Below are 22,749 nucleotides of genomic sequence, written 5' to 3' on the forward strand. Positions count from 1 at the left end.
AAGACTATGGGCTTGATATTTTCCTGAAATTACAGGTATGGCCACTGGTTTTTATTTTTATGGATTAATAATACTAGCATTTTGGTCCTTCAGTTATTAATAAACTCTGATCTTGTTGAACATTTAATTATTTGAAGTGGCGCACTACTAATTCTTCCGCTTGCTACTCTTCACAAATTTACGAAGTTATACAACTAAATTTACTCATGTGTAATATTAAATTTGTATTATTACTCAATATTTTAGTGCAATATGCTTTTAAAAATGATCTATATAATATAATTTCCTAATAAAGAAATCAAAAACTCATTTTTTTGTTAACCAAAGGTAATTTGTTAAGTTAGATGACAACTGATAAGTACTCAAATCAGAATACAATAATAACCAAGGGACTAAAGATGATATTGTCCTTTAACACTTCTGGCTCCATATAGTTATTGATAAAATCTAATTTAGTCGTTCGAATACAACTAAATTATAATTCATTTGTTTATGAATATTCACATATTTTTAGAATTATTAATCGTTCCTTAATTTAATTGCTCTTGTGTTTTATTAAACTTATATTATTACTTCATATTACTTCTAAAAATAATTTAAATATAATATATTTCCTACATAATTTAAAAGAATATATTTGTATATTTCCTACATAAAAATATCAAGATTATATGCTTTAATAATTAAAAATTAAATTATTTTATTAATAATTGAGGGACCAACAGTAGTATCTCCCTTTTTATATTGGATTATAGTAAATGTGAAGTGAAAGATAAGTTAAACGATCAAGGTTACACCTTGGCACCGAATGGGACGTGGGCCCTGCGATGTGACTCTTGACCAAAGTCACACCTTATTAATGTAGTTGGGTAAATCTACCAAATGGTTTGCAATATCTTATTAAATGCACTTAAGTCCTTTAATTTATAATCAACGCCTATTTTTAGTTGAATTCCCCCTTAAATGTATTAAACATAATGCATACTGCATAGTATGTGATTATGATATGTGTCTAGTTTTTCAAGAAAATAAAAGTTTGGAAAATATCTAGATAGCCACTCAAATTTGACATAATTTGTCAACTAGGTGATCATCTAGACACATTTTCTTGATAGCTTATTTTATATACAATGTATACTAATGAATACATGTAAAACCAACTAAAAATAATCCACACATAATTCATTTCTTTATATTGTTTAATGCATAACATATTTTTAGAATTATTAACTGCTCCTTCATGTAATTGCGGTTAAAAACGGAACCGAACCTTCCGATTCCGGTTTTCGTTTTATTAAAAAAGTTCAAAACCATTTTTTTTTGTTTTTTCATATTATATATATATATATATATATATATATATATATATATATTATAGTATTTATTAGTATATTGTAGGTATATTTACATATGTTATACAAGTTTATAAGTAAAGTTTAAATAGTATGTTGTTGTAATGTATACATTATATTTCCTGGATCGGTTTTTATTTAAAAAATAACCAAACTAAAAATATCAAGATTATATGCTTTATCGGTTTTTGTCGGTTTTTAATTAAAAATTAAATTATTTTATTAATAATTAAAGGGACCAACAGTAGTATCTCCCTTTTTATATTGCAATTAGTTTAATTATAGTATAAAAACATAATATAAATTGAAAGTTTTCATAAAAAAATTAAAATACATCAGGTATATACAAATTTAATTTTAAAATAATATATAAACCTTGGCGGGCTTTTTCGGTTTTTTTAGAATGAAACCAAAACCAAACCAAATATAGGGTTTTTTAAATTTAAAAACCAAACCAAATCAAACCAAATAAATGTCGATGTGATTATCTTGACCAAAGTCACACATATATATATTATATGTAACACTATATAATACCTAAAATATAGTAAAATGTATATATATCAATATTGTTATATAACTTATATACATATATATATATATATATACATATATATATATATATATACATAATATATATACATATATAGATATATGTTTAAGTTATATACTATATATACTTATAACTTATAACTTATACATATAACTAAAATATATATATATATTATAATACTATATATACTTATAACGCATATTTTTAGTTGAATATCGTATCATATATATATATATATATATATATATGCATACTAAGAATATACTTATATATATATCAATATATATAGTATATAATAATATATATGTGTCTAGTTATATATCTTATATATATGTATAACTTAATATATATATATATATATGTGTGTGTGTGTGTGTGTGAGAATATATATATACTTATAACTTTTATATATATATATATATATATATTTTTTTTTTTTTTTTTTTGTTATATATATACTATATATTATAAGTATATTCTTAGTATATTTTAGTGTATATCATCTAGTTTTTAACATTATTCTTGTATAGATAACATGAACCCTCTACTTATTTTATATACAATGTGAATGAATTAAAATGAAAATGAAGAAGGGTTTATATGCATCAAAGTTAAAAAAAAAGTTTGGGGGGTTGGGGGGACAAAAATTAAAAATAATCCACAAATGGAACTTCATACATTACAATCTTTATATTGTTTATTTATGCATAACTTATCTTTACCAAGAGACGCAAACCCCTAAACCAAGCGACGCAAACCCCTAGATGTAAAACATAAGAAAAAGGAAAAAGTATCAAAATACTCATATGGTATTTAAAATATCTTAATTTTACATTTGATTATACTTTTTTACCATTCCTACCCTTACGCTAATGAAATCATTGTGTATCTGCTCTTATATATTTTATATAGAGATTCAGCATGAAATATAGCGAAAGATAATTTTAGATCGCAAAATAGTTGAAGAATAAATTCAGATCATTTTTTCCAATTATTTGACGCATGAAATCTATTTAGCGCATGTTGACGCTTCATTAAGTTAAAAATAAATATAATGTCTAGAGTATAAATAACCTAATATCTACTGAAAGATAAAATTAAAATACTTCGTACAACATAGGGTGAATCCGAAGTTTTTCCTAAAAAAGAAATAAGAGAGGCTAGACTAATAATAAATAAATGAATATATTTATTAAAATAGATAGATTCGTCTGGTCTACTTGTTGGCAGCTTCATCACCGTCAACATTCTCCCCTAGGCTCTAGAAGAAAGTGCTTCAAATATTTTAAAAATACAAAAATATTATTTTTTTTCTTTTAAAGGACAGTAGGAGTAGTCAACTATGCTATAAAATAATATTACTTGATCAACGGGATGAGAAAATGACGTGGCCCTGCATGTTCTTTAGGGAAAATATTCAGCAATACGCCGCATGAAGGTACAGTGAGAAAAAATAAAAATAAAAATAAATAAAAAACAAAGAAGTCGTTTTCACTTATTGATTTTCTTTTCTTTCTATAGAAGATTATGAAATTTTAAAACTTTGCTCTCATTTTCTTTCTATTATTTTTTTCCTCAGTCATAATCAGAGAAATCTTTTTCCAGTTGAGTCATCTTTTCTTTGTTTGGATAATGTTGACTGAAGGTTCAACGGGTCATATAAAATAGGCTAAAGTCTCAAGAAGATAAAGTTAGTTGGGACTAAGATTTCCAAGAGAATCCTTTAAATAAAGAAGCCAGGTCAAGCATTTAAGCAATACAATGAAGGAGTCAACAATTTATGTCTGTGCGGGGGTGTTATGGCAGAAGAAGAGGAGGATGGGGCCATGGGGAGGGATTAATGGAGAAGAAGATTGGACAAGGGGTTTGGGATTAACGTAGAACAAGACTGGGAATGTATACAAGAGAGAAGATTGAAGAGGATTATATGTATTCTTTTAAAAAATATATAATTGCAGGTGATTTTTTTTTTTCAAATGACAGTTGTCACTGATTCATTTGTCTCTTAGACATGTCAACAGCAAGTGAAATTCACGCAGATGAACTCATGGACTGAAGTCATATAAATTACGGATGGAGTATATAATTGCAGGTGATTTTTTTTTTTTCAAATGACGGTTGTCATCCGATTCATTTGTCTCTTAGTATGTCAAAGTGTTTGATGAACTCATGAATTTTGAAGTGTTAATGAGACTCATATTTGTCAAGTTAAAGTGTCTATCTGGTCACTAGCTAAGTTTATATGTCTAACTTACAAATTGTGCCAAGTTTAAGGGGCTATCTAGGTATTTAGCCTATAAAATATCTCAAACTTTTGATATACAAGATTCGGATAAGAGAGATAGTTAACCAAAATTGCTCCTAAATAAAATAAAAGAAAGCCGAATTTATCTATAATAAAAAATAAAAAAAAGCTCTTCTGAAGTTAGTTTGGAGCAGTTTCTAAAGATGAGTGATTGTAAATTTGTAGTAGGAGTGTACAAACCAAACCGATAATCCGAATCAAATCGAAAAGAAAAAAAACTCGACTAGTGATCCGGTTTGACCTGATTTGGTTTTAAAAAGAAAAACCCGACCACCATTATTTTAGTTTGGTTTTAACTAAAAAAAGTCAAATTAAACCAATCCACTTAAATAAAAAAAAAAAAAAAAAAAAAATATTAATAATGTAATTTATAAATATTTCTTAAACTTTTTCATAGTCTTTTATCTTTTATAACATATTATTTCAAGCTTTGATTTAGAATTTTGAATGGTCCAATAAATTTTATAGTCCATAAATGTTAGTAACTCAAATAAACCTCAACAAAAACCAAATCAATAGTAATGCTAACAAAAGAAATTCAATTCTAACACTAGGAATGACAATAATATTGGATATCTATTATTTAGTTTTATATTGGTTTAGACAGTGAAAATACATAACTTAATTTTATTTTTTCTTTAATATTTAGTCATATAATTAATACTCTCTCCGTTTAATTTATTAACTCATTTGTTTAGGAGCTTTTTAAGAAAGTAGAGAAGACTTTTAAACTTGTGGTGTTAAATGAGTCACATATATTTTGTGTGGTTATAAATCATTGCATAAAGGTAAATTGTTTCCAAATTTAGAAAGAAGTCATTCTTTTTGGCACGGACTAATAAGAAAATAGGTTCATATAAATTGAAATGGAGGGAGTACTTATTAGCCATAATTATTTTAGTTGACTTAGTACTTTTAGATTATGATCGTTTTCTATATGCCTTATACATTAGCCGTATTTATTATAGCATGACTTAGTACTTCTAGAATATGATTATTTTATTTTATGCAATTTGGTTACTTTTTTTATTGAATATTTTAGTACAATGTCATCTCACATATTGTGTTATTTTCTTAAAAAATATCTTAATTAGATAGTCGTAACTTACTAGGATTAAATACAAATTTGAAGTAAAAGTTAGTATATGTTTTATATGAAGACTTTACCCGAAAAAACCCGAGGTTGAAAAACCCGACTTTTTTTTGTTTCGATATGGTTTATAAATTTAAAAACCCGATGCAATTGGTTTGGCTTGGTAGTTGAAATACCCAAACCAACTCGGTCGATGTACACCCCTAATTTGTAGTAATAAAGAAACTATAGAACTATAAAAAAAAAAATCATGAATGATAGTAATAGCTAATAAGATATGTACTCACTAAATTCCTATAGAATTAAAACAATTTCAATACGCAACACAATGAAAATGACATAAAAATATCCAAAGTGGTGAGAATATGAAAACTTATAAATTTCTATATCTTACTATCTATATCTATCTACTAGTTATGTGAGGCCCGGGCTTATATAAAAGTAGATATTTTAATTAAAGAAATATAATTTGTGTTAGTACAAGTGTACAACAACAACAACAATCATATACCCATTGTAGTCCCACAAGTGGATAATTACGTTAGTAGTAATTAAATTTCATATAAGTATATTTTCAATATATGAAAGCAAAACTTTCATTCTACTCCTTTAATATTTTAACTTCCATTTTGATGAAATTATTTACTTCAAATCAAATGCGGAGCCAGAATTTGACATTTATAAGTTATGTATCCTAATTTTACGAAGTTATTTAGCTCTAAATAAATAATCTATACATAATTAATGAACTTTTTAAGACAAATACATAATTTAACTTGTGTAGCGGATGCATTTGTTCCTCCCTTAATTAGGATTAGGGGTTGGAACATGGACATGGAAAAAATCTTTGGAGGGAGCTTCTAGAATGGGCGCGATACGATCTGAATTATCTGGATTAATTGAGGCTCAAATGCGGATATGTAAAGAATTAAAACGTAAAGAAAACCAAAGAACATGAAAAAATGAGGTAGGAGGTTCGATAGCTTTTGAAAAGTAGACCTTAAAAACAAAAATAAATAAATTTGACTTAAATAAATAAGATTAGGACCTAAAAGTAATTAATTAAAAAATTTTAAAAAAATTTGAAAATTCTTGTGAGGACTACAAAAGTCCCTAAGTTTGCCCTTATATATAGTAGTAAAATATATAATAAGAGAGGCAAAAGGCTATTAAGATGACAAGTGTCATCACTACAAAATTACTAATTTAAAATACAAAAAAATTGCTTAATTAAAAATTGCTAAAACTGCTAAAGTAAAAAAAAAAAAAACAGCTTAGGTAAGACAAAATAAACCCATGTTTGCAAACAAATAATCAGGAAATAAGACACATGGCAAAATAAAGAAAATTAAATAATGCCAAGTGGCAGAAGATAAATGGAGTAAATTTGATTTTAAATAAATATTTAATAGAAAAATAGCACATACCACATCCACAAAAAAGGACGAAAGGGACAGTTTTGATCGTGGCCTTGTGAATTTGTTTTTGAAAAAAAGAATTGAGATAAGAATAACATTTATAACTGATTCCCTTTTTTTACTGATGAGTAGTTCAAGTCAAAAAAAAAAAGTACTAAAATGCACAAAATAAATGAGGTGTGTTCCATTCCACTATATATCAAAAAGGGTATGGCAAGCGTTATCAAAAAAATAGCAATGTTAGATGATTATAATCCTTATTCATCTCATTAATCTTACAGAGTATGTTATACAGTCCGTTTGATGAACAATGATTTAGGTAATTATACAACCTATTAAGTATTGCCAATTGTTAACAAAGGACAAAACTTAAGCTATATGCCTTTGTGGATTTCTTTGTGCCATGTTATCAATTTAAACCACTAATTAAGACCATTTTGAGAACAATGGAGGATGAATACATATACTTACACGTGTCACTCATTATTTCTCTTAAGAAAAGCACCTGTTTTTTGTTAAGTCCATCAATCGTTCTCATTGATTTCCCAGGTGCGAGGAAGGAAGAAGCATCCTATATGTAATTCCACCTTCTTCGTGCACAAGCTTCACCATCCCAATATAAATTACTCTCCTTAATTTTCATCATATTATTTTCAAGAGAATAAAAATGTAAACATGAATGGAGAATGCAAGAAAGAAGTGGAGCACTTTAAAAAATGCCGAGAATAGAAGTGGAGAATTTTGAAAAATCTCCGACATATAAAAATGAATCATGGCGAATGTAATAATGCAAATGTTGAAAAAAATGTCTTGGTTGACAATACATATTTCGGCTTTAATATAAAAAAAAGTACAAATTATCGTTTGCTTTTAAATGCATGCTTGATTTGTACCGCAGTTTGATTCAGTATGGATTCTCAGCTTTAACAAAAAAAAAAAAAATTACAAATTAATTTACTGTTTGCTTTTACGATTGCATCCTTGATTTGATGACTGTCTGGCAGATTTGACGACTGTATTGATTCTCAGCTATAACATGCATAAAAACAATTTACAAGAATCAATTGTTGCAATTTTTATAAAAGTGACAATTACATATAGGATGCTTCTTCCTTCCTCGCATTGGAAATCAATGAGAACGATTGATGGACTTAACAAAAAAACAGGTGCTTTTCTTAAGAGAAATAATGAGTGACACGTGTAAGTATATGTATTCATCCTCCATTGTTCTCAAAATGGTCTTAATTAGTGGTTTAAATTGATAACATGGCACAAAGAAATCCACAAAGGCATATAGCTTAAGTTTTGTCCTTTGTTAACAATTGGCAATACTTAGTAGGTTGGATAATTACTTAAATCATTGTCCATCAAACGGACTGTATAACATATTCTGTAAGATGAATAAGGATTCAATAACACGGATCAGTCCACGGTATACAACATTATAAATTTTGTATAACGTGGATCAGTCCACGTTATACTTTTAAATTTTGTTTTTGTTTTTGTTTTTTTGTTTTTTTTTTTTTTTGGTCTGACATTGAAATTTTTTTTTGAGTATAACGTTGGCCCCTCCACGTTATACTCCTTTTGGTATATAGTGGAATGATTAACTGATTTATTTTGTGCATTTTAGTGCCCGCTCCGGACTCCAACTGCAAACACCTCTATACTACAAACGTTTTCTATTCCTTATTTATAGCAACTACTCCTTTTTTGGACTAATATAAATCAAGTTCTCCACCAAAAAACAGGTTGCCAGTTTTAAAACTGCTGCAATGTCTACAATTAGAAGTTATTCGGCATTCAATTTAATAAGAGGTATTTGCAATTCTTTTTCCTTTCAGTTTCGGTTCATGTTTTTTTCATTATCTGGAAACGGATTTGTAGAATTAGAATTTCTGTGGTCTACTTTGGTATGTGACGATGTATCAATTCCTTCTCTCTGTATCTTCTCTCCTGTTTCATTTTCTTCCTATATGTATGATGTTTATAAGGCTTATGTTCTGATCTCTAACACAATTATCAGGAAAATAGTACGCAGCCTACTATATATATCGCGTAAGCAGAGTCATAGGGGATAAATGTGAGTATACACTTCATTCCATGATGCACAGTAAAATATTTAAGCAATTTTACTTTATACATGTTTGCAGAACTAATGAAATTTGTTTACATATGTTTAACTGTATGTTACTATTTTCATAAGTGTAAACCATAGAGGAGTTGAACTTTTATTTTATGATGATAGCGGATAAATAACACGTGTATAGAAGAAATCGAGATTATGTGACAAAGAATTAGATTTAAGGATCGAACAACGAACATGCAAGATCACAATTTGCTAGGAATGTTTTCCTTTAATTTTGTTGCACATTGCATGGGTTCTAACGAGTATTTTGCAGTGTGGTTAACCCAAATGATCTGTGTTAAGAAAAAATCACTTGATAATTTTAGAACAAATTTTAATTTTTTATTTACTAACATTGATTTTAAATTTTATATAAAGGATAAAGATGAAGTTTTCGAATTGCAAATGGGCGGCACAAATAACGCTTTTGAAAGATAATCGATATCAAATGTTTGACTCTATCCCGGAAGAGTCCTACACCTAAAATAAAGTTCTAAAACGATAATCTATATTTCAATGAAAGAGTCCTTTTAGTGTTCTCTACTTTCACCATAATGTCAATTCATATCTATTTTTTATATATTCTCCAAAAATTAAGATAATAATAATGTAGGCTTCTTTACTATAGCTACTTAATCGGTTAACAAATTGTATCAATCTGCTCTAATTACGAAAACTTATCTTTTATTCGAATTTGAGCTGGAAAAAATATCTTTGAATTTAACTTTTAAGATAAGTATTTTTTTGAACCCTTTATCATTATATGCAATATAAACTTGAGTTTAAAATCTAATTTGTGTTTCAATTTTTAAGAAAGTAATCGCTGACATGCTAATTAAATAATCAAGAAGAGATGCCAAAAAACAACTGGATAATTCTCCACTATTATTATAATCATTCAAGAACGTCAGGAAATTAATATTGAGTAAAAGGAAAAGATATATAAAATAAGCTAAAATATAGGGCAATGCAGAATTGCCCTTCTTTTGGGGTTGTATTTAAATTTTCCCCCTCATATTCCGGGTTCGAACCGCTCAGTCAAAAAATTTAAAAAAATTTGCAAAGCAGAGTTTAAATTTATTTATGCCCCCTGCGGCAAAGACTTTGCCTTGAAGCATATATATATATATATATATATATTTTTTTTAACTTTTCAAGGTAAACTTTTAGTAAAACTAAAAAGAACATAACTAAAAGTATGTGTATTGGTCTTTCTAAAGTTTAAATTTTCTTCTCGTTTTAGTTATGTTTAACTATCTTGCAAACATGTTTGCTAAAACTGAGAAGAAATGACTTGCCTTATATATATATTAGTTTGTTAAATGTGAAACCAAAATATAATTTGTGTTAGTATGTACAATAACAACAACAACAACAACAACAACCATATACCCATTGTAGTCACTAAGTTATATAAAAGCAAAATTTTCATTCCAACTCCTTTAATATATGCATTTTGGAAATTATTTAATTCAAAAAATTTGGAACAAATTTGACATTATCTTTAAGTTATTTAATTCTAAATAAATAATCTATACATAGTTAATGAACTTTTAATAACAAATACATAATTTAAGTGATATGAACATGGATATGAAAAAAATCTTTGGAGGAAGCGCTCCCCCGAATAGGCGCGATGCGGTGCGTGGTCAATGCGGATATCGATGTCAAAATCAAAGAACGTGAAAATGAGGTAGGAGGTTCGATAGCTTTTGAAAAGTAGACTTTAAAAATAAAAACAAAAAAATTGACATAAATAAATAAGTAATATTTAAATTGAAAATTCCTAGACTACAAAAGCTTACTTTTGAAAAGTAGACTTTAAAAACAAAAAATAAAAAAATTGACTTAAATAAATAAAATTTATAAGAGTAATTAATGAAATTTTTAAAAAATTTAAATTGTGGGAAAAACTATATACTCTTATATATAATGTAATATATATATATATATATATATTTTTTTTTTACTTTTCAAGGTAAACTTTTAGTTATGCCTTAACTAAAAAGTATGCTCAAAGACATAACTAAAAGTTCTTATCAAGCTTTTAACCAAACTTTGCCTTATAAGGCAAAGTCTATGAGGAAGTTCTTGCCTTATGGGCGTCTGCCTCATAAGGCATAACTAAACTATGAAAAAGTGCCTTATGGGGCAACTTTTACCGGATCACTTCTAACTCTTCCTTAAAGATTGTATCGATTGACTCTTGCGAAATTATTTTTTTATTTTATGCTTGGTCACTACATTTAATACCTTGTTCTTATATATATAGGAGCAAAATTTAAAACACCACAAATTTGAGCAAAATTTAAAAATAATCCGCGCAAAAAATTGTAGGTGAATATTTTAAATGTTTTCGATCATCTTGCAAACATGCACTGAGAAATCATTTAGTTTGTTAAATGTAGCCCTATACACGTATGTATAACTCTCTTGATTCTTCAAATTCTTTAGTAACATCTATATAATAACAGTGATATAGGATATGAAGATCTTTTCTTTTTAATCAAGTAATATTTTTTTTTAGGCTGACTAATTTAGATTCATAGAATACATTAAAGGAAAACACCAAAATATTTCTTAATCATCAATTTTATTCTTTATCTTAGGTCGTTCGAGAAAAGGGCCAAAACTTTCTTATCAAGCAATTCTCTATGAGGAAGTACGTCGGAATCAGGGAAGAGATACACCTTCACTTCTAACTCTTCCAAGGTTGATTGACTTTTCCGTCACTACATTATAATACCTTGTTCTATATATAGGAGTTAGCAACAACAATAATTTTGTGTGAATATTTTATGTATCATGAATGACATACTTTAGCCCTATATGTATGTATAATGATTCTTCAAACAAGTATCTCTCTTGTATTATGAAGACCACATTTTTTTATGGCTCGAATCCAAAATCTTTAATTAAACGGAAAAGGGTTAAAATTACCCCTGAACTTTGGAAAATAGTTCATCCATACCGTTCGTTATACTGTAGGGCCAATTATACTCTTATCGTTATACTAATTAATTATTTTCCATCATCACCTTCAAAATTATTTTCTCCTCAAATAATTTTTTACCCACTAAAATAACTCAACCCGACCAGGATTTATTTTTCCAGCCAAACTTATACTGACCAGTGATGATGCTGCTCCTACTTCGTCACCTGTCACTTGGACATATACTTCCACCACCTGCGATGGATCTTCCTATCTCTTTTCTGGTTTTTCAATTTCTTGATTACAAGTGTTGCTGCTGAAGGTACAACTGATACTTTTAGCTTGACGGTTTTGGACAGTTAGTTTAACGGTGACACGTAAGCCTTTCCGGTCTTTAGATGTTTCTGTAGCAATGTCTTCACCTATTTTCTCAGGAGATAGATCTAATGGTCCTATTTTAGGAGCCAGTGATGATGTTGCTCCTACTTCGCCACCTGTCACTCGGACATATACTTCCACCACCTGCGATGGATCGAACTTTCGCGGCATTTTTTTTTACCGTGAGGAAGAAGAGAACTACGGCTTTTTTTTTTTGGGCGGGGGGGGGGGGGGGGGGGGGAATGGTTTTAGGGTATACGGGTTGGGTCCGTATATTTTTGGCTAAAAAAATAAATTTGGGTCGGATTGGATTATTTTAGTGGATAAATTATTATTTGGGGGAAAAATGGGTTGGAAGGTGCGGATGATCGCGTGGCCATAAAATTTGGCGATATGATTATAATTGATCACACAATATACTCAGAAGTGATAATCGACCATATAATATAACGGGCTTTATTTACTAACTATTCTCAGTTTTAAGCAGTAATTTTGGCTCTTTTCTGTTAATTAAATGCGGAAGAATTCGATTAATTCGACCACATCCTTCGGTGTCATGTGATTATCACTTACCGACACTCTATTCGACAAATTTATTTTGAATGTTATCAAAATGGAAGAAAGATTGGAGAACGTTATCAAGACCTCAGAAATTAATTCAAAGATGTTGAATATGGAAATTGCTTAAAAAAATATTATTTGCCTTTTGCCCTTTTCACACAAATAACAAAAAAGTTTTAAAAGTTCAACCACCCAATAGTTGGTCTAGATGTGTGTGACACACTGACACCTATTTGCTGGCACTAGAAGATTGTAAGGGCAGGTCTTAGCAACAATCAAACAATTATAGAAAATCAAAGAGGAGGGCTCCACAACTGGTCTTTTTCCAATGTTTCCGATATTATCGTACTCTTTTTACTCAATCTAAAACAGTATCAACCGACAAATCTGAACTAGTGTGCCCATGGATTAAGCAATAGAGCCTGTTTGGATAAAAATTAGCGGGATTATAAGTTGAAAATAAACTTTATAAAGTTCAAAGAAAAAATAAGAGGGCTTTACTGGTCTTTTTCAACTTATTTTTTTTTCAATTATAAATCAAAAAACAACTTATGTTCGCTTTTAAAAACTAAGATTAAAGTTCCAACGAACATAAGCTAATTAATTTTTGTGCTTATTTTAAGACAAACGATCTCAGTTCTAATGATAGGCAAACCAAACACTCAAAAAAATTTGAAAAACAAATTTTTATAAGTAACTTATAAGCCAATCCAAACGGGTTAATAATCTATGTCTTATAATATAAAAACTTACTCTCCATAGGTAAAATTGTTTTAAAAATCCGAAAACTTAAATCTCCAACTAGCTCAAAAAAAATCAAATGGTTTAAGTTGTAGTATGTAATAAGTTATAGTATGTAATGATAGTGATGTGCAAGGGTGTAAAGAATTTTAATACGACTCTCAGTGTTGTTTACCAGCTCAATAGGCTAGTTATCATCTTGGCTTACAAATCAATAATATTTACAATAAGTTAATGGAAAACGTTTTAATTAAATCTTTGAACTTTGTAAAATTAAATTATTCATAATACTCTCCATTAAATTTAAAGTCCTTCACTTCGGATTCACTTATGGCATTATTTTCCAATTTATCAAGCGGAATTGACAATAATTATGTAAGACATACTTTGTATTGATGTGTGCAAAGTGTGGGACTCACAACACCACCTCATCATTTTCTTCATCTCTTCAAGATTCCCTACCTTTTCACTCCCATTCCTATCACACCTCTTACTAGGTGTTTCTCTTGGTTTTCAAATTATACTTTGAGTATCTTTCTTAATGCTTCCTCGACCTATGAGGAAATCGAAATATAAATCTTTCATATTTAGTTGATAGGAAAAAGTTTTTGAATTCTTATAAATTAAGGCTTTTCCCTTTTCACTTTTTAGCATTCACAATATAGCCCTAAAGAGTTAGAAATTAAAGTCTTGTTTAAACAGAGAATTTGTGAGATACAAGTGTTACCCTGCCAATTTGTGAACCTCTCTACAGAATGACTTTTGTGAAGTTAGTTCTCTAGATATTTTGTACTTTCTTTTGTATAGTGAATAGCTCATTTCCGTCCTGGACGTATGTCAATTGACTGAACTATATATGTTAAAGTTTTGTCTCTTTTAGTAAATCTTTTTATTGCTTTATTTATCATTGTTCAAAATTTGCTCTGTTAGTTGTGGCATTACACCTAATTATTTCGACCTAACACCTATAACATTGGTGATCAGCCTCATCAATTGTGTACCAATTGAAAAGCAGGGCGGCACAATAACCAACCATGAAAATAGTTACGTCCGATATATCCCAGAGTGAATAGAGGTGGGGTTGAATTTTAAATCTATATTACCGGGAATGAAAAATACCTAACTTCACCAATCTATATTTGTAATAAAGCTAGGCATAGATAAGGTGATGTGGCACCTCTCTATGGCCACCATTGCTATTTATATTTTTTGTCAATTTTTTGACCTTTCACCTCATTTTTTTTAATTAAAAAATCTAATATATTATTTGAAAAAAACTCCTAATTCAATACAAGCATAAAAAGAGTAGTTATTGCAATCAAATGCTCATTCTAAAGAAAGCTCAACATTCATCTGTAAAGAAAACGTTAACTATAATATGAAAGAAGTGGTGAGGCCTTTTTCTCTATTTTTGAGTATTAAGCTTCATTAAATTTTGTAACAACCATATTAATTCATTCTCTCTAATTAATTTTATTAATGTGCAAAGGGTAGGAGATAAAAAAAAATGTTATGGTTCTTTTTGCTTCCCTTTATTTTTCTTTTTTTATTAATGTGTATTAATATGCTAAAGATAGGAGATAAAAGAACAAGAAGCAACCTTTCTCTCATACTACCAAGCAATTCATATATGAATTGTGATCATCCATTTTAGGTTCAACGTGCATTAGGAAACTCTCCAGCATGATTAGGTCCATTGTACCATTTTTCTTTTTGACTTTTCATAGTAACAGTTTGTTTTATGAGATTCATGTGTTGGTGAATATATCTTTGACCTTATTTGTGTTATTTTCCCAGAAAATTCAAATGGAACCATTACTTTATAGGCAAAGGTTTGCCCATGTTTTGGTTGAAAAGTTTACACTCTTACGTCCCATAATTTTTTACTCAATATTTGTTAAATTTTGGTGATTCGTGCTATGCCATTTTCATCGACGATCTTCGTACACTTGGTACCATCTACCTCAACGTTGGATGTATTTCTTCTAAGGTAATTTTGAACACTCTCTAAATTCATAATTTTTCTACTCTATGAATTTATTTTAATTTACTTTCCAATGCATAATTTATTGATTAGATTTGTTCTGAGAAACCAATAAAATCCTTTTTGCATTAGCTTTACTAATTAATTGATCTACTAATTTAGGCTCTTTAATATTTTATTTAGCAAACGAAAAGTATATATAGTTATTCCTTGATTCACGTTCTAAATTACATCTTATCTTTTCTTTTTCTTTTCTTTTTGGTGTTGGCGGAGATGGAAATCTTTTTTTATTTTGATATTACTAAATATAGGGGAGAAAAGAAGGGAAAATAGGTGACAGAATTATAAGGGAATCAACTCCTCACCAGTAAGGTGAAAGTTTCGGATAATCAACAATTAGACGATTAAGTTATTCCACAATGATCAGATTCTCACACTAATTACCCCTCTATTTAACTTTTTATTTATAAAAAAGACATATATATATATATTAATTATTTTTTTTAAAAAAAAGGTCATTCCTGGTGCATTAAGCTTTCGCTAGCGCGGGATCGGGAAAGGGCCGGACCACAAAAGAGTATATTATACACAAGCTTACCATCCATTTCCAAAAGTGACTACTTCAGTAAACGGAAACTTAAAAAGATGAAAGTAATGGTGTGGTAATTTCTTATAATAAATCTTTCTTAGTTTTAGTATATGGACTTCTATTACAGTTTAGCCACGAAATTTTGTTGTGATCTTTTGTTGACCGTATATCTGCTCGATATCAACTTATAGTTTGAAAACCATGAAAGTTAACCATCATTGTAAACTATATTGGAAACAGATGAACATACAAAATAATGAGATGCAAAATAACTGATTGATAATTTTGAGGCAAATTGTAAAGGGATCAAGACGATTGACATTGGGAAATCATGTGGGTAATCATGGAGTTATGGTCTTTGCCCTTTTCTTTCACTTGAAATGTGAATGAACATGTAATTTAGTGGCCATTGTTTTTTCGATCCAATAACTTAATTAAGTTTCGAAAACTATACTTCGTGATTATTTTAATATTCAGATAACTGAAAGCATATAGTATTATAGAATTAAGGAGGTTTTACAACCGCGTGATGCGCGAATAAATTCACTAGTTGAATATATAGTAGCTTGAAAAATCGACTCAATAATTAACAAGTAGCATTTTCAAATTCATACATTCTCAAATTAATTATCTGCATGTTTACCACATGGCAGAAAAATTATTTGCTTCGATCCTATGTCATAAAGAGTCTAATCAGCATTAATAAGCTCACTTATCACATTTAAAAATTTATTGTCACTTGATATTTACACTAAATTAATAGAGGCATGACATGTGTTTGCATATATACTTTTTGTGCTTAACCACCGGAGTGCCGATCAATTTTTGCCCTAATCACATTATGGCCTCCTTGGATCCTTATAATATTCAGGGGTGGACGTACAATATGATTGACGGATTCAGTCAAATTTAGTAATTTTATCTCAAATCTTATGTATAAAGTATGTATAAATATTAAATTTTGAATTCAATAACTTAGATGATCAGTCAGTGATCTATTAAATTTATGTACTTTAAATTCTAAATCCGTAAGCGAATACAAACTAGAATGGTTTGGTCTGTGTTAATAACACCACTTACAATCAATCTCAAACTTGGTGAAGTCATTGTTCATAGGACGTTGTCCACGTAACCTTGATATTTAAATTCTAATTAGAGATCACTGCAAAGAAGGAAGGATCATTGTTTTTCCTGTCTCTCTGTGAGTAAAGTTTAAAATTAGGGAGTACTACATTTTGAACAAAATAAATCTTCTAATTAAAAATAAGAATCTTTTAAAATCTAAGATTTAGTGTTTAGCTGGTTAAATGAGTTGTACCAAATATCTTTTGGTTAACCGGAGTGGCGAAGCTAAATCTAAAAATGAAAGAGTTTAATTGGATTAATCTTTTCGTTGAATTTTATCTTTTATTGTCGAAAAATTATATTGCATAATTAGATTTATTTTTTAAATTATATATCTAAATGTTGAATTTTCTAACACGAAAAGCTTCTTGGACAACTTTTTTACTTTTTTAAAAAAAAAAAAAAATTCCCTTGTTAGAACTTTTTGTTTTGTCATAAGCACGAAACTCTTTAATTCATAACATGAAGAAGTATTTATCAAAAGAACTAGTCTTTGAACACGCTCGTTGTGCATGCATCCCAATATTAATGACAATAACTTTTTTAAAATAACATAAATAATATATATTCAAGAAAATACTTTGCAATTTGCTATAAATTTAACTCATAATTATCGAAAGTCGAGTAAGAAAAGGGTTAAAGAAAATGCAGGCCTAACACACTTGCTGGTACTTAGCTTCTGGTCCACATCCCACTAGTAGAGTAACACAGTCTGTTTCTTGTAAGTGAGCTGCCTAATTATTTATGTTTGAGGTACACGTTGTTGTTGTTGTTTATATATATATATATATATATATATATATATATATATATATATATATATATAAATACAATGTATACTAATGAATACATCAAAGTAAAACCAACTAAAAATAATCCACACATGGAACTTCATACATTACAATCTTTATATTGTTTATTTATGCATAACTTATCTTTCTAAACCAAGAAACGCAAACCCCTAAACCAAGCGACGCAAACCCATAGATGTAAAACATAAGAAAAAGGAAAAAATATCAAAATACTCATATGGTATTTAAATATCTTAATTTTACATTTGATTATACTTTTCTACCATTCCTACCCTTACGTTAATGAAATCATTGCATAGCTGCCTTATATATTTTATATAGAGATTCAACATGAAATATAGTGAAAGATAATTTTAGATCGCGAAATAGTAGAAGAATAAATTCAGATCATTTTTCCCAATTATTTGACGCATGAAATCTATTTAGCGCATGTTGACGCTTCATTAAAGTTAAAAATAATTATAATGTTTAGAGTATAAATAACCTAATATCTACTGAAAGATGAAATTAAAATACTTTCGTACAACATAGGGTGTTCGAAATTTTTTCCTAAAAAAGAAATAAGAGAGGCTAGACTAATAATTACTAAATGAATATAGATTAAAATAGATAGATTCGTGTGGTCTACTTGTTGGCAGCTTCATCACCGTCAACATTCTCCCTGGGCTCTAGAAGAAAGTGCTTCAAATATTTTAAAAATACAAAAATATAATTTTTTTTCTTTTAAAGGACAGTAGGAGTAGTCAACTATGCTATAAAATAATATTACTTGATCAACGGGATGGGAAAATGACGTGGCCCTGCATGTTCTTTAGGGAAAATATTCAGCAATACGCCGCATGAAGGTACAGTGAGAAAAATAAAAAATAAAAAACAAAGAAGAAAAAAGTCGTTTTTACATATTGATTTTCGTTTCTTTCTATAGATTATGAAATTTTAAAACTTTGCTCTCATTTTCTTTCTATTATTTTTTCCTCAGTCATAATCAGAGAAATCTTTTTCCAGTTGAGTCATCTTTTCTTTTTGTTTGGATAATGTCGAATGAAGGTTCAACGAGTCATATAAAATATCTCAAACTTTTGATACAAGATTCGGATAAGAGAGATAGTTAACCAAAATTGCTCCTAAATAAAATAAAAGAAAGCCAAATTTATCTGAAAAAAAACTATTCTGAAGTTAGTTTGGAGCAGTTTCTAAAGATGAGTGATTGTAAATTTGTAGCAGGGGTGTACAAACCAAACCGACAAATCGCACCAAATCGGAAAAAAACTAGATTAGTGATTCGGTTTGATTTGATTTGGTTTTAAAAAGAAAAACCCGACCACCATTATTTTGGTTTGGTTTTAGCTAAAAAAAGTCAAACCGAACCAAACCACATAAATGTTAAAAAAATTAAAAATATTTATTAATAATGTAATTTATAAATATTTCTAATACTTTTTCATAGTCTTTTATCTTTTATAACATATTATTTCAAGCTTGAATTTAGAATTTTGAATGGTCCAATAAATTTTATAGCCCATAAATGTAAGTAACTCAAATAAACTTCAACAAAAATCAAATCAATATTAATGCTAACAAAAGCAATTCAATTCTAACACTAGGAATAATGATAATATTGGATATCTATTATTTAGTTCTATATTGGTTTAGACAGTGAAATACATAACTTAATTTTATTTTTTTCTTTAATATTTAGTCATTTAATTAATACGTATTAGCCGTTTTAGCATGACTTAATACTTTTAGACTATGATCATTTTCTATATGCCTTATACATTAGCCGTATTTATTATAACATGACTTAGTACTTTTAGATTATGATTATTTTATTTTATGTGATTTGGTTACTTTTTTTTATTGAATATTTTACTATAATGTCATCTCTCATCTCACATTTTGTGTTATTTTCTTAAAAAATATCTTAATTAGATAGTCGTAACTTACTAGGATTAAATACAAATTTGAAGTAAAAGTTAATATATGTTTTATATGAAGACTTTACCGGAAAAACTAGAGCAACCCGAAAAACCCGAGAAAAGCCAGGGTTGAAAAACCCGACTTTTGTTTGGTTTGGTATGGTTTATAGATTTAAAAACCCAATGCAATTGGTTGACTTGGTATTTGAAACACTCGAACCAACCCGGTTGATGTACAATCTTAATTTGTAGTAATAAAGAAACTATAGAACTATAAAAAATAAAAATAAAAACCTTGAGAATATGAAAACTTATAAATTTCTATATCTTACTATCTATATATAAAATACTAAGCTAAAAAATATAGGTAAAAGAATGGTAGTTGTATGTATAAGTACAATCTAAAGTCTTCTCGTTTTCGATCATCTTGCAAACGTGCACTGAGAAATAATTTAAGTTTGTTAAATGTGAAACCAAAATACACGTATGTATAAGTACAATCTAATTTCAAACAATTTTCCAACTCTCTTCGGATATGCTTGGATTGTTTTAAAGAAGGAACAAATTCTTTACGTAGCACCTTCACTTTGTAACAACAGTGACATGAGGATCGATTGGTAGTCATGTCACAGTCTTTTTCTTTTTAATCAAGTAATATCTGCAATTTACTTGACTGACTAATTTAGATTCATATTGTGTATGATCATACATTAAAGGAAAAACACTCCATATAATATGAAAAAAATTCTTACTTGGGATCATCAATTTTATTCTTTATCTTAGGTCGTTCTGAGATTTGAAAGGTCAACGGCTTTCTTATCAAACAATTCTATGTGAGGACGTACGTCGGAATCAGGGAAGAGATACACCTTCACTTCCAACTCTTCCAAGGTTGATTGACTTTTCCGTCACTACATTTTAATACCTTGTTCTATATGTAGGAGCTAGCAATAGCAATAACTTTGTGTGAATATTTTATGTATCATGAATGACATACTTTAGTCATATATGTATGTATGATGATTCTTAAAACAAGTATCTCTCTTCTATCATGAAGACCACATTTTTTTTTCACATGGCTCGAATCCAAGATCTTTAATTAAAAGTGGAAGAATTAGATTCATTCGACCACATCCGTCGGTGTCATGTGATTATCACTTACCCACACTATGTTCGACAAATTTATTTGAATGTTATCAAAATGGAAGAAAGAATGGAGAACCTTATCAAGACCTCAGAAATTAATTCAAAGATGTTGAATACGGAAATTGCCTATAAAAAATATTATTTGCCTTTACCCTTTCCACACAAATAACAGAAAAGTTTTAAAAGTTCAACCACCCAATAATGGTCTACTGGTCTAGTTGTGTGTGACACACTGACACCTATTTGCCGGCACTAGAAGATTGTAAGGGCAGGTCTTAGCAACATTCAAACAATTGTAGAAAATCAAAGAGGAGGGCTCCACAATTGGTCTTTTTCCTATATTTTCAATATTATCATACTCTTTTGACTCAATCTAAAACAGTATCAACCGACAAATCTGAACTAGTGTGCCCATGGATTAAGCAATAATCTATGTCTTATGATATAAAAACTTACTCTGCATAGGTAAAATTGTTTTAAAAATCAGAAAACTTAAATCTCCAACTAGCTCAAAAAAAAAAAAAAAAAAAATCAAATGGTTTAAGTTATAGTAGTATGTAGTGATAGTGATGTGCAAGGGTGTAAAGAATTTTAATACGACTCTCATTGTTGTTTACCAGCTCAATAGGCTAGTGATCATCTTGGTTCACAAATCTATAATATTTACAATAAATTAATGGAAAACGTTTTAAATAAATCTTTGAACTTTGTAAAATTAAATTATTCACAGTATTCTCCATTAAATTTAAAGTCCTTCACTTCGGATCAACTTCTGCCATTATTTTCCAATTTATCAAGCGGAATTGACAATAATTATGTAAGACATTTTTTGTATTGATGTGTGCAAAGTGTGGGACTAACAACAGCACCTCATCATTTTCTTCATCTCTTCAAGATTCCCTACCTTTTCACTCCCATTCTTTTCACACACTCTTATTAGGTGTTTGTCTTGGTTTTCCTATTATACTTGGGAGTTTCTTTTTTAATATTTCCTGATCTATGAGGAAAATATAAATCTTTCATATATAGATGATAGGAAAAAGTTTTGGATTCTTATAAATTTAGGATTTTTTCTTTTCACTTCGTAACATTCACAATATAGCCCTAAAGGATTAGAAAGTCTTGTTTAAAGAGAGAATTTGTGAGATACAAGTGTTATGCTGCCAATTTGTGAACCTCTCTGTAGAAGACTTTTGTGAAGTTAGGTCTCTAGACATTTTGTACTTTCTTTTGTATAGTGAATAGCTCATTTCCGTCATGAACGTATGTCAATTGACTGAACTATATATGTTAAAGTTTTGTCTCTTTTAGTAAATCTTTTTATTGCTTTATTTATCGTTGTTCAAACTTTGCTCCGTAGCTGTGGCATTACACCTAATTATTTTGACCTAACACCTATAATATTGGTGATCAGCCTCATCAATTGTGTACCAATTGAAAAACAGGGCGGCACAATCAGCACCAAGAAAATAGCTACGTCTGATATATCACAGAGTGAATAGAAGTGAGGTCGAATCTTAAATCTATATTACCGAGAATGAAAAATACCTAACTTCACCAATTGAATATATAGTTGCTTGAAAAATCGGCTCAATGACAAGTAGCATTTTCAAATTAATACATTCTCAAATTAATTATCTGCATGTTTACCACATGGCAGAGAAATTATTTGCTTCGTCCTATGTCATAAAGAGTCTAATCAGTATTAATAAG

This window comes from Lycium ferocissimum, chromosome 11, assembly GCF_029784015.1.
Source record: "Lycium ferocissimum isolate CSIRO_LF1 chromosome 11, AGI_CSIRO_Lferr_CH_V1, whole genome shotgun sequence".
In the NCBI taxonomy this organism is placed as follows: domain Eukaryota; kingdom Viridiplantae; phylum Streptophyta; class Magnoliopsida; order Solanales; family Solanaceae; genus Lycium; species Lycium ferocissimum.